Source organism: Mercurialis annua, linkage group LG1-X (assembly GCF_937616625.2).
Source record: "Mercurialis annua linkage group LG1-X, ddMerAnnu1.2, whole genome shotgun sequence".
Taxonomy (NCBI): domain Eukaryota; kingdom Viridiplantae; phylum Streptophyta; class Magnoliopsida; order Malpighiales; family Euphorbiaceae; genus Mercurialis; species Mercurialis annua.
Genome location: NC_065570.1, coordinates 60,250,257 through 60,261,801, shown reverse-complemented (window position 1 = coordinate 60,261,801; position 11,545 = coordinate 60,250,257).

Genomic DNA, 11,545 nt, shown 5'->3' with positions numbered 1-11,545 from the left:
TTTACACTAAAAATACGATAAAAATAAATAAAAAACACCAAAAAATCTATAAAAAAAAGAGAATAAATCATTGAAAAGTGAAAAAAGGTATTTGTGAAATTAAAAAAAAAGTATTTTTCGTAAAAAAAAGTTAGAAAAGTAAAAACCAAAAAAACAATGTAAAATTGTAAATAAAATAGAAAATAGTGTAGTGTAGGAAATCCTCTTATAAAATAATAGATCAATTATGAATATTATTTTTTATTTTAATTTCAATTAATTATAAAAGGGATATTCCTATTTAATAGCACCACCTTTCGCGTTTTTTTCGATTTAAGCCACTACTTCAAATTGTCTCAATTGTTAGCCCATACTTTCCAATCTTTTCAATTATTAGCACAAGCCCCATTTCCGGCATCTGAAATCCTACGTGGCTTGCCGGCTTGCCCCGTCATCGCCACGCTGGCCTTCCCAAACGACGTCGTTCACTTTCCCCTCTTTTGGAACACAAAACGCTGCCGTTTTCTTTAAATGAAACGCAGCCGTTTCGTCCAAACATAAATTTCCCCCATTTTTCCTCTTCTTCCTCATTCAGTCGACCTAATTTCTAATTTTTCTCTCTCAAATCCCTAAAAAGCTGAAAGCCCTAAAACTCATTTTGTCACCTTCGTTCCCCATTTTCTCAAAGCTTCTTCGTTTGTTCTTCTCATCTTGGAATGACGAAGCATAAGTACGAGACCAGTAGCAGTTCAAGTGCCATTTACTCCGAAGCTACGAGTTCAGAGTTCAACGCCATTCCTCATAAGTATTGCAGCCATGATGAAGTTGCTTCTGTGTATACATCATACACGAAAAGCAACCCTGGACGGAGGTTTTACCGCTGCAAGTTTAGAGAGGTGAATTTTCTTATGATTTTTTTGTCTCTGAATTTGTGGCTGTTTTGTTAGGGCTGTTAATTAGTGGCTGTTATGTTAGTCTTGTGGCTGATTTAGCTGTGGTCAATTTTTAAATGTATGTTAGGATTGTGATGAATTTGGTTTAACTTTTATGTGTTGTGTTATTCTTTGAAGCACGATGACTGCAACTTCTTTGAATGGATTGACCCAGAGCCAATTGGTCGTGAAAGAAAAGTTATGACCAAGATAATTGAAAGAAGGGATGCACTGGAGGAGGAATTGAAGCTCAAAACAGAGTCAGAGGCCAAGCTTAGAGCTGAGTTGCAAAGCAATGGAGTTAGGATGACAGCTTGTCGAGGCGTTATAGGTGTGCTGAACCGCAAAGTGGACGATGGTGATCGTAAGAACCTTGAGCTGCAACAAACAGTTCGTGAAATGGCTGAGATTAACTCAAGAGTTGCTAAGCAAGCAGATAAGCTTGGAGGGGTCGAGTCAAAACTGTTAAATGAGAAGAAGAATCTGCAGAAGAGGAATGCAGTGTTGCTGAGGATTGTTTGGTTTATGATTCTGGTGGTTGTGATTATTGCTGCAGTGGGAATGAAAATATGTTAGTTTATGTTGGTGTTAGTTTATGTTGGTGTTAGTTCATGTTGGTGTTAGGGTTAACAATTTCAGTTTATTATGGATGGTTAGACTCTATGTTAGTTTATTATGCAAGTGTGTTATGCACATTTATGTTAGTTAAAAATGATGTTAGTTTGTTATGCACATTTATGTGAAACTTATGTTAGTTTATTATGCAAGTTTATTCCCCAAACTTATTACCAGTTTATTATGCAAGTGTAGATGTGAACAATATAGTAACTATAAAATTGACAATTGACAAAAGTTGCATAAATACCAAGCACTTAATTACTAGAATGTAATTTACAAATTGTCATTCTAGCATAACTGCATATCATAAGCAGGTGCAAAAAAACTGGCATTCCAGTTTCAAAAAAACTGTCCTATAATCCTGCAATAAACAGGTCCAAAAATATACCTATAAACCTGGCATTTCAGGTCCAAAAAACTGGCATTCCAGCTGCAAAAAAACTGTTCTAGCAGTTTCAAATAGCAGTTTCAACAACCCTATACAGATTCTACTATTCATACCAAAACTACTACCTATCTAAGGTTTAGTTACACTAGCTTGAGAACTAGATCTCCCATAGTTTGGTTCTCCACGTCCAACTCCTCCTCCAACTCTTCCACGTCCTTTTCCACGTCCAAATCCTCCGGTAGGTGGCTATAACAAAGTAACAAATTGTCAAAAATGTAATCACTAGTCCTGTATTCAAAAGACAACAGTTTTATACATACCCTCATATAGATGTTGCCTCCAGGTTCTGAAAATAGTTTTCTAATACCACCATGAGTTGGAGTTGTGCTAGCCATTCTTGGCTGTTGGTATGGGGTGTGTGCACTCACAGCTGGGATTCTTGCTGATAGTACTGGTGGTGTTGCAGGAGCTTTGGCTGGTCTACCTCTGCTTGCACTTCGAGTTGCAGGGGCTTTGGCTGGTCTACCTCTGCTTGCTGTTGAAGGATCTTTTGCAGGAGCTTTGGCTGGTCTACCTCTGTTTGCAGTAGGAGTCTTTGCAGGTCTAGAGGTGGAAGCAGAAGGTTCTCCTGCAGTAGGATTCTTTCTGGGCCTCCCTCTTTTTGCCTAAGAAACAAAAAAATAATTGCTAATTAACACACCATTAATATGCATAAGAAAACACATAACAAGTGTAATTAAGTTTCTCACCGGTGGCTTGTCAGGTCTCCTAACTGCATTGTTATACTTAGCAAGACATGTTCTTTTGTTATGGCCAACCTGATTGCAAATCTTGCAAGTCATTTGAATTCCATGCCTTGTCATGCTTTCCATTTCCAGTTCCTCAATTCCTCTTCTTCTTTTTTTCTTCGGCCTTCCAGGCATTTTCTTGTAAGGTGGGGGTAAGATATTATTACCAGCTGTTTCTGGCCACATTCTTCTCCCATTCAGTGGTTGTAAAGCATATCTATAGGTCTCAATATACAATCCTACATTGTAACATTTGTCCACAAAGTCTGCACAATCTTTGTTCTGCCAATGTATACATGCACATGCATGGGTACAGGGTATTCCTGATATTTGCCAACCCCTACATGAGCATGTCCAATTTGGCAGGTCCACCACATTAAATGCTGACCTCAAAAGTATCACCCACTGCTGGCTTAACAGCACACAACCTACTATAGTATTTTATCTCCTCAAGTTTTTTTCTAATCCTAGGACAAATGGTGTCAGTTACCCCACACATATGTGTCAGTTTGTTATGCATTCTCTCCATAAGGTTAACCCTAATGTCCTCTAGCATGTCAACTATGTGCTTAACCCTAGTTTTCACAATGTACCCATTGAAGGTTTCACAAATATTATTATCTATCATATCATTTTTACAGTGCTCAGAAACATAAGCCTTACAGAATTTGGTGGGATCCCTATCTTTGAAGTCCAGACAGGCTGCCTCATTTGCCTCCATTAATACTTTCAGTGCCAACTTCAAACCAGGCTCATGAGTTTGTCTTGCTGCAGCCCAAAAAAGTTTCTTTAAGGCTTGACCCTTGAACTCTTTCTTCCAATTGCAGTAGACATGTCTGGCACAATTTCTGTGTTGGGCTAGGGGTGCCAGCCTTGCTATGGCATTGCAAAGGCCCTGTTAAAACAAGTCAAAAAACAGCAATTCAGACACCAAATTGACAATTTAAAACAAAACATAATCTATTCAAAACAACAATTGGCATACCTTTTGTTGGTCACTTATGAATGTCCAGCCAAGCCCATCCCCCAAATTCAGCTCCTCAAAAACTATATTCATAAACCATGTCCAAAAATGTTCATTCTCACTTTGATCCACTGCCCAAAATACATGATACATTTGATCATTCCCATCCTTTGCTACTGCAGCTAATAGTGCCCCACCCAATTCTGTTTTCAGAAAACAGCCATTAAAACCCAGCATCATCCTGCACCCCCTTTTGAACCCTTCTCTCAAAGCACTAAATCCTATGAAAAAACCCTCAAATGTACCATCCACCTCGTTGATCAAAAAGTCAAACCTCCCAGCACTATCTACCCTCATTAGCTCTGCCTTGTATGGCCTTAACAGGGCATAATGTTCCACAATAGAGCCCTTCAACATTTGTGTAGCAGCATACCTTGATCTGTAGCATTTTGATTTTCCTGCCTCTACTGCATACTGCTCCATCAAATCCCCTGCTACTTCTTTGACATCCCAATTAGGATTTCTCCTGAATTTTGAGATGAACTCCTTAGCGATCCAACCAGCCGTAGCAGCTCTATTCCTGGTCACTCTAGAACATGTGTGTTGGGGTGTTAGCTTCCTAATTGCAAATGTTTTCTCCTCCTTTACCAAACTAGCATACAATCTCCATCTGCATCCATTATTACACACAGCCTCAATCTTGTTGTAATTTCTCCTCACAATTTTCACATTACGACCATTCATGATTCCCCACTTCTGAACAGCATCCTTCACTTGTTGGTTGCTCTCAAACCTCATGCCTACCACAAACTGTAAGGTCTTATGATCACAACTTGGATCATACATCTTCCTCATGCTCCTTTGCTGTTTATCTATCTCATCCATGTCTTCTTCCTCAGATGTGCATAGAGAATTTACATCACAGTTGCTGTCTTCATAATCAGAAGCAAACCCATCTGGCTGATCTACATTATCAGTAGGTATTTGAGCATTACCATTTTCAGTTAGCATTGGAACAGAATCCATACCAGACCTTTGCACAGAAGCATTGGCAGACCCCTTTCTATGACTCTGGTGGAGTAACTTTCTAGAGCATATGTACTCTTCATCATCTGACATCTCATCATCATCCAGACCATCATCAGTTTCAGACCCATCAGCAGGATAATAGTCTGCATCTTCTCCATCATCATCTTCTGATTGTGCCAAACCATCAGTGCTTCTAGTTGGCTCATTCACTTGGTCATTATTCTGCTCCAGAAGAGTGCTTCTAGTTGGCTCATTCACTTGGTCATTATTCTGCTCCTCAAAAGTGCTTCTATTTGGCTCAAACACAAAAGACATACCCTCATTTTGTGACACTGGAACTTCATTAAGCACAAGTTCATCAGCCTTCTCAGGAGAATTCAAAGACTGACTAGGAGGTGGTTCTATGTCTGCAAAATCTATTCTACCTCCCTCAACCACATTTTCTAACACTGTGGAGCTCTGGGAAGCAATAGAAAAACCCCCTGGTGTACTTGGACCTGCATTGTCTGTTCTGTCTATCTGTTCACCTTCCACATAAACATCAATTTTTTCATTCCCAAGCAATACACATTTCACCATATCCATCACAGCATTATCACAATCCAGTACTCTTAGTCCAGTTTTTAGAGGCATTCCAGGAACACGATAACTCAGTTTAACTTTTTTATACCCTAATCCTTCTGCAAACAGTCTAATACATAAAAATTGAACCCTATCTGGACAGTAACCATAATCTGCCTCTACCTTTCCACCCATATAAACCATTTCACCACATAATGTATAAAATTTCCCCCCATAATGATACCACATAGAAAACCCAGAAGCATATATTCGTTGCTGCATTCATAAACGAGTTTTTTAATCAATTAAAACGATACAACAACCTCGAACGGTTTCCTAGGGTTTCAGAGAGAAAAATAAAATTAGGGCAACGTACCTCAACTGCCGATGGAGTGAGAAGACTACCCCCAGGAGGAACAACAACCTCTAACGGATTCCTCTTGTTATTCGCAGACTCCAGTGGATTCCTCTTCTTCTTCATATCGATTATACAACTTCTGATAAGTTTCTTCAAATTAGGTTAAGTTTGAATTTATGGTTAAGCTAATTTAGGGCTCTCAAGGATTTCTGGAATTGGGTATTTGATTGTTTTAGAGATTTTATCGTTTTAGGGATTTGAGAGAAAGAAATTAGAATTTAGGTCGACTGATTCAGAAGAAGAGGGGGAAATGGGGGAAATTATTGTTTGCACGAAACGGCAACGTTTCATTTAAAGAAAACGGCAGCGTTTTGTGTTCCAAAAGAGGGGAAAGTGAACGACGTCGTATGGGAAGGCCAGCGTGGCGATGACGGGGCAAGCCGGCAAGCCACGTAGGATTTCAGATGCCGGAAATGAAACTTGTGCTAATAATTGAAAAGATTGGAAAGTATGGGCTAACAATTGAGACAATTTGAAGTAGTGGCTTAAATCGAAAAAACGCGAAAGGTGGTGCTATTAAATAGGAATACCCCATTATAAAATTCTACAAAATAAACTCATCCAAGTAACTACAATAATCTAATATAAGAGTTAATTGATCTAAATAAAAAATATTATGTTTAATTTATTAAAATAATTAAATGTGAATTAACTCATTTTAATTCTGATTCTAATGTCCATATTCAAAACCCGTAAAGGCCCTCGCAGTAGAATAAATTTGTTTATTTTGTGTAGGCCTAATCACTCAAAAACCCCTCACCTTTAGACTTTTTTTTCAATTCCACCCCGACGTTGAAAAATTGTCAATTTTACCCACTTTTGAATTTTCCGTTTTCAATTGTACCCCAATTTTTTAATTTTTGTTAATTTTTTTACTTAAATAATGTAATCATTCAATTAACTAAATCTAAAGATGAAATCAAATTCTTTTTTCTTCAAAAAAGTACAAATAAGTCCTTTATTATTAAAAACTAACTAAAAACCATAATCAAATTAACACTATTATAAATTCTTAATTAATTTAACTAAATTTAAATAAATTTTAAAAACATACAATTAATATATGCTAGACATAGAGGATGTTTTTAAATTTTTTTCCAAGTAAAAAAGACGTTAATTTAATATTTCAGGGTACAATTGAAACACAAAAATACAAAATAGGGTAAAATTGACAAATTTTCAACGTCAAGATATAATTGAAAATGGGCTAAAAGGTCGGGATTTTTTTTAAGACATTAGGCCTTTTGTGTAATTTGTTTTTTTCTTCAATTTTGAAATTTCAATGGGTTTCTTAGTATTTTCCCATATTTTTTTCAACACATCTTTTTTCTTTAAGGCACATCTTTCTTTCCAACCATTTTAATGATGCGATACAATTATCAGTGTGAGATCATTCTAATTACTGCTCTTTTCGTGCCATGAAAATAAAAAAATAATGCTTTCATAAAAATTAAAAAAATTACTAGGAGGTCCATAATATTTGTCGCATTTGAAAATTTTTTTTGGTCCATAATATTTATCACATTAGAGTTTCAAGAAAGCATTAATTGCTATTTTTTCAAAATTATCTCTAATAATAAATACTTTGTAAGGTTAAAAGAATTTTTTTTTTTGATAATTGGGGAGGAGGGAGCGCTTATGGGAGGAAATGAACCCACGACCTTGACACTTTGTGTCTAGCGCTTATATCATTTGAGATATAGCTCGTTGGTAGGTTAAAAGAATTAGTCAAACATAAAACAAGTAATTAATATGGACAATTTAGTAAAACTATATACAAATCAAGACATATTTATTATTCTTAACCTATGTGAAAAGGCCAAATACGATAAATATTATGGACCAAGGGAGTATTAATTGTGATTTTATTAAAACATTTATACAATACCTTTTAAATTTTTTGAGAATGAACTATTAATGGAGCCACTACATTTATATGTCCCACAACCTAATAATAAAGATATTTTAATAATTTTATTTAAATTAATAATAAATATGAGTATTTTATTTTTATTTTCTACGCTCGAAATTGAAGAAAAGAGACTTTTTCTCTTTAGATAATTTTTTCTCTCTCTAAATAATTGTTGAGTTATAAATTTATAAGACATGTTTTCCAATGTTTATGATTATAACCTTTTGGTTTTACTTAATACTTACAATGTTGTGGAATATTTTGAACTCCTCCATCAGCCGGTCATATCATATGAATTAATCCATTGCCCTTTTTCTCCAGCCAGCTCAGTTCAGAAAAAAAATGGAAGGCTAGATAGCTAACTCTTTTTTCAAAATAGTTTCTACTTAATCTATACTACATTTACGTGTGGAGTATACAAAAGCACGGATGAAAGGGGGACGACATTTACGTTAATATCTTTCTTATTTTATAAAATATAATTGTTAATTAAAAAATTATTAAAATAATTATTAGAGGTAATTAGAATTAGGATACTAACTAAAATAATCTACTTATAATAACATGTAGAGATAAGTGTTTGGAGTACGAATTCAAATAGACTATTTTAATATTCAATAATTGTTATTTTAATTATTATTTAATCATTTAAAATTCTAATTAAGATAAAATTACTTTTAATAAATTATTGATTTAATTATTATTTAATATTTTAAATTTATGATCTTTATAAATAAGATAGACTACTCCTAATTAACTACTATATCAATAATTATTTGATATTTGATATTTAAACATAATTTATAATTATTGACTAACATACATATAATATTTTGACAAGTCACACTATAAGTCACGTGTGAAACACGTAAATTGACACTAGTTACAATAAAAATTTGAAACTGAGATTTTCAAATCCACACAATATACTCATGCCATAATTTTTTTTGTTGAATGGGTTAACTATTTTTATCTGCTTGGTTGGGTTTGACTACGTCTTTTTGCTGTAAATATATGGAGAATTGGAGATCATGTGGATTACCGGTTAGTTAGTTAGTACCCAGTCGATTTAAAAAGGTGTAATTTCAAAAATTAAAATAAAACAAAGAAAATCTTAGTGTATTTGAATTTAACAAATAAAGCTGCTAGATTTGTCGAGTGTAGATCTCTAGAAAAGTTGCATTGAATTGAGAATTAATGACATTCCATGTGCTCTTCAACTTTCTACATATACAGTTCATTTCACACCTGAAATGGGTTTTCCTTTCCTTTATTTAATGAGGTTTTATAAACATTTCACCAATACTAAACTTTAAAGAAATTCTACGTGTTTATCACCTAACTGCTACTAGTATTTCTCATGGTGACATAAAATGTTGATATTCCTCGAGTAATTCTTGACATAAAAAAGAAAATGAAAGAGAACGACAAGGCACGTGAAAAAGATAATTAAGTTAGGAATGTGACGGTTCGCATGTGAACATTTGTTACACGGCAAAAATAATTAAAATTGAGATTGGTTAAAAGAGTGAGATGGATTAAGTGTTAGTGATAAGATTAATTTTTTTAATTTAGCTGAAAACATGCTGCAGAAATTAAGGCCTCGCTTGATTCGTTTTATAGCAATTCCCGGGAAATTAACTTTCCGGGAAGTATAGTTCTTGGGAAGTTAACTTCTCACCAAGTTGATAAATATTGCTTGTTTTGATTTTTACTTCCCGAAAAGTATGAAACTAATTTTTAATTAAAAGACAAAAATGTTCTATGATAATTTTTATATAAATTTAAAAAGAGAAAAAAAGTTAAGGTTAAATTAGGAAAATACAACAAAAATGCTAGGGAAATTCTACTTTTTTAGATTTTGATAGGGAAATTACTTCCCTAGTCAAAGGGAAGTCAAACATCCAACTTCCCGAGAAGTAGAATGTATAAATTGAACCAAGTAAAAAATATTTGCTACTTTCCGGAAAATACAACTTCTCTAGTCTATTTATCCCCAAGCAAGCGAGGCCGAAATTGAATCAGCAATCTCAGAGAATGCAGTTAGAGGATCTAACTACTCAAACTAGACCTCACTGGTAAATTATACAGTAAATTGATGAGGAAATTACCTCGTGTATACGTGTTTTTTTATGAAAATATGTTATTTTTACAATTTACCAAAAGAATTTACAATGATCTACACATAATTTTTTGAAAGCGTACTTTTAAAAAAATAAAAGAGAAAAAAGAGCATATTTGAAAGATAAATCATAGCGTATTTTTATAAACAATCAGATATAGGTTTTTTTTTTTAAAAAAAAAAGTCTTAAGTTGATTATCACAAAATTCAATCACAACATGGTGGATAGTGCAAAACTGCAATGGTGAAGAAGACAAAATGCTTATAAAAAAGTTTCAATCGGAAGATTACTCATTTTTGGTTTTAGAAACTAATTCTCGTGAATATCTTTTATTTCTGTTAGCTATAACTGCAAACTTTTTATAATATATAGTTCATGTTCTTGCTTTTTACATTTTGAGGTCACTTTAATCATAAATATCAACATGTAGACAAACTAGAAGATCGATTATGCAATAAATTGGAAAATTTGGTAATTTATGTCACACTGTTCTCATGCCTCTACCTTAAAATAAGCCTTTGGTTGATGGATTGGTTAGAGGGCATTCTAGGTCATTAGTTTCGATGGTCGAACAAAAAAAAAAATCCATCATTATGTATTTGAAAAAAAAATGAAACTCTTCCATACAAATGAAAATTCTGATAGATTAGGATATTAAACTCCCTAAGTCATTAAATTATTTCAATATTATAAAAAGGATATTAAGTATCAAATCGTTAAAAAACTGTCACTAAAGTATCGAATTATTTTACGGGAGGTCATTCGAGGCAGAACGCACTAAATTTTTGCATTTTGTCCTGCGTGGCACGCCATAATTAAAAAAAGTGTATAATTCAGTATCTTTTTTTAATAAAAGGGTATAACTCAGTATCCATTTTGTAATTGGCGATAAATTTAGTGACCTTCTTTTAAGATGGTGACCTTCTTGAGAAATAACTTAATAAATTAGTGACTGTTTTTTAACGATTTGAATTTAAGTACCCTTTCTGTAATTTTATAATAGTTCGGTGATTTAAAAAGTTTAATATCTGAAAGATTCACAATGATAGTGAGTTAACAAATATGCATCGCTTTTGTCCATATTATGACCTCAACTGGACAAATAGTTTTACTATGCGGCGTCTCAATTTACTAGACACCGCCTCTAAAAATTATAATTTTACCCTTTAATTAAAAGAAATCTTAACTAAAAAGAAAAATATAAAAAACATAAAAATGTAAAACCGATCACTTACCGGAGATTTTCGTCCTCTATTTCGGCTAGATTTCGAAATTTTTATTTTAAATCGTTATATTCTTTTATCGGATTTTGAATGAGTTGAGAGGATTTTATTTTTTATTTTTTTAATTTGAAATAGGATTAAGGGTATTTAGGTAATAATAGAGGACGTGGCTAGTAATTTTAGTGACGGTGTTTAATAGTCCACTTGGACAAAATCAAAAAAGTAAGGAATACTTATTAACTAAATAATATACAAGGATGTTTTAAAATAAAGATGATAATATAAAGACCTTATATATAATGAGTTTAGCCTTAGATTTTCTATGAAACATGAATAATAAAAATTATTTTTTAAATTTAATAAAGAAAATGATCTCTCCTTAATTTTTGTAACCTATTTAGTTTAGTTGAGAGATTTTTAGGTAGTAATCCATTTTTTTTAACTCTTTTGTACAGAATATTTTAACTATTTTAGTGGTGTCACTTTACGTGTTAACACGTGGCTCGTAGTATGACTCATTAAATTATCATAATTAAATTTATTATGTATTAGAGTAATTATATTTATATTTAATTAATAATTATTTTTATAATTATACATTATATTTAAG